The sequence below is a fragment of the Pteropus alecto genome, unplaced genomic scaffold, assembly GCF_000325575.1.
Source record: "Pteropus alecto unplaced genomic scaffold, ASM32557v1 scaffold276, whole genome shotgun sequence".
Classification (NCBI taxonomy): domain Eukaryota; kingdom Metazoa; phylum Chordata; class Mammalia; order Chiroptera; family Pteropodidae; genus Pteropus; species Pteropus alecto.
Window position 1 is genome coordinate 3,286,392 of NW_006438074.1, and position 3,424 is coordinate 3,289,815.

Below are 3,424 nucleotides of genomic sequence, written 5' to 3' on the forward strand. Positions count from 1 at the left end.
ATATTTCCAATTAACAATAAGGATGAATACTTCTTTATATTGGTCATTTGTGTTCTCCTTTTGTGGGTAACAATTTATTTGTGTCCTCTGTTTATTTTTCTATTAATGGGCTCTATATCTTTTATTGATTTGTCATTCTTTAAAGAAATTGCAAAATTCCTGTGAGGAAAGTAGGTTACAGAAAATCTGACTATAGTAAGATCCCACAAGTGTGCGGGTGTGGTTCCATAGTGTAGCGATTAGCATGTCTGCTTTACATGCAGAAGGTCCTGGGTTCACACCCCAGTGGAGCCATGATCCATGGTCTACGGCCATGCCACCCTGAATAAGCCTGATGTCTGATCATGGAAGCTAAGCAGGGTTGGGCCTGGTTAGTACTTGGATGGGAGACCACCTAGGAAGACCAGGTGCTGTAGGCATAAATAAAAATAAATAAAAATAAAAATATAAAAAACGATCCCACGAGTGTAAAAACCACATATGCATAGAAAGTCTGGAAAGAACTCAATTACAATTATTAACAATGATTCACTCTAAGAAGTAGGATTATGAATAATTTTTAATCATTTTTGCTTATATGTATTTTCTATATATATAAGAACATGTTAAATATATATAGAAAACATATATATATATATATTTAAGTGTCCTTGATTTCTTGTGTAGTGGTAACATCTAGCATCTCCCTCATTCAGCAGCACAGAGACCTTAATGCCTATAAATGAAAGATATGAATAGATAATTAGCCACAAAAGGAGAAACAAATGGCCAATATGTAGATGTATTCATTCTCACTACTAGTTGGAAGTATAAATTGCAATTTCATTTTCACCCATAGAATTGGCAAAGATTTCAAGAAATGATAATTTTGGCAAGTGGGTTGGGAAGTAGACATTCTCACACACTGATGGGAGAGTGCATTCTGGTGTGAGCCTTCTGAAAGGCAACCTGGCAGTCACATATTACCTTTTGAACATATTTGTGTATTTTGTGTATTCACTAAGGCTGGTTCAAATATTTGGCTCTTTGATGTCTATCTACAATGGTCTTGTCCATTGTTATTTCATCTAGTCCTGTGACTGGATGGACATTTCAGAATGCTTTTGAGGATGATTGTGATAGTGATAAATAATGTACCATCTTGAATTTACAAGCAGCTATCAGTCATTTATTAATAGCCTGCTCCATTCTCAGTGCCTTGCTAGGTCTGTGATGGACTCAAGAAGTATAAGGCGGGGTTCCTGCCCTCAGAGCTGAACTATGGAGTCGGGACAGAGCTCAGTAACAGAATGAGGGAGGGTGCAGGACTATATTGTGAAGTGGAGACTAAAGACTAAAGATTTGGCAATCAGCCAGCTCAGAATCACCCATGCAGAAGTAATTAGGCCCCCAGACAGGAGGAGCTCACATCTTCTTTCCACCGGTCACTCCGTCCTCCCCCTGCACCAATGCTCTGACGAACACTCTTGGCAGGCAGTGATTTCTCTTTAAAAAAAAAAGTACCTCAGGGCAACCCAAATAGTGGATGAGGAAAAATTTCTTTGTGTAGAAATATGCCAGGTAATAAATGTAAAAGGAATAATAGGGTTAGAATATTACCATCTTGCAAAACCTTAATGGAGTAATGAGTCTAGGCATTGATTATTGGTGGAAGCTAACATCGCAAGAGACATCTAGTCATCATGTGCCCCTTGATGGGAACATACACCCATAATGTGTTCCTGGTTGAGCCTCTAAATCTAACATTGAATTTATAGGAAATTCCAGGCAGGCGGAACATGTTAAATAATACTACAGGGATTCAATCAGAAAATATTCAAAATGGGGGGAACTCTACAGAAAAGTTACCCTATTCTTCAAAAAAGGAGGGAAGGGGAAACTTCAGGTTAAAAACAAAGGAATTTAAAAAACATATCAGTCAAATGCAATGTGCAGACCTTGCTTGGGTCCTGATTTGAACAAACCAATTATTTATATATATATATATTTGACCCTTGAACAATGGGGGTTAAGGGCACTGACCCCAGTGCAGTTGAAAATCCCAGTATAACTTACATCGGTCCTCTGCACCCGTAGATTCCCAACTGTGGATAGAAAATACTATCCACAGTTTTTGATTTGAGGTCGATTGAATCCACGAATGAAAAACCCTGGGATACAGAGGGATGATTGCATATTTATTGAAAAAATTCTTGTGTAAGTGGACCCATGCAGTTCAAACCTGTGTTGTTTAAGGGTCAAATGTATATATATGTATACATACTATATATATGATATAATCAGGGAAATTTACTACTAAGAGGATATTTGATATTAAGGAATTATTGGTGAATTTCCTATGTGTAATTATTATTATTATTTTTTACCCCCTATCCCCCTTTAAAGGCACAAACTTTAATATTTAAAGAAGCGGGGAAAGGTAGGCAATGGAAAAGAAGACGAGAAAAAATGAATACATATCAACATTCCATAAACTATAGGGTGCGTTTACATGTTGACTGGTGAGTATAACAACCTCTTCCCCGATCCTTTTACTTTGCAACAAGCACAGACCAAAGCATGTGTGAAATGTTAAACAAACAAAACATACCCACAAGAGAAAGGAAAAACAATAAAACGCAGTAAACCCACTACATGTTCAGACAACTGGAATCAACTTCAGATGTGCCAGCAGCAGGACAGTCAGGCCTCAGGTGGGTCTGGCAGTGCGTTTGTAGCACAATTCCCACTTCAGGGGAGTGTGTTCTTTGTGTAGCTTCTCTGAGCCCACTGATTCTGGATAACGTGCTGGTTCCTACCCAAACACTGTTGCTTAACTTGGAGATAATTATCTCCTCCCCCAAACTCACCATTTTTCCTTCACACATGTCCTTTATCCTTCACTGATAATCACATACTGACGCAGACCCACAAGGCACAAAAGGAGCATTTGCTTGAGCACTCAAGAGTCTGTGTCATTGCACACAATAAAGCGAGGAGGAGCCCTAAATGTCATCTCAAGACTCACACTGTAACATGTACCCATTAAAGAACAATTGGGTGGATTTTTAGAACTAGAAATTTTTTTCCATTCTCACAGCAAACCAGGAAGGGTGGTGGTTATAGCTGCTGGCTTTTTAAGTCAGGACCGTGAAGTACAGAGCTGTTGTTACCAGTCTAGAATTATAAGTTTGTCTTACTAAACCGTTGGTTTATTGAGTCACAGACAAATATTTATTGTGCACCTGCTGCACTATGCCCTGAGAGTACCCCCATGACAAGATGGACATGGTCCGTGCCCTTTTATGTGGCAGAGGATGGAATGAGAGGGAGTTAGCAGGAGCTAGATGGTTTGCTTTATCGGTTGTGGCCAACATTGGAATTTTATCTAATTGGGATGGGAATCGGAGGGTTTTAGGCAAAGGAGTGACACGATCCAGTTTAT

The 3,424-nt window shown here is 38.9% G+C and overlaps 1 pseudogene; it reads left to right on the forward strand.

Moving 5' to 3' along the window:
- Positions 1-303: 303 nt before the first annotated feature.
- Positions 304-419, forward strand: LOC112482475 (annotated as a pseudogene).
- Positions 420-3,424: the final 3,005 nt, after the last annotated feature.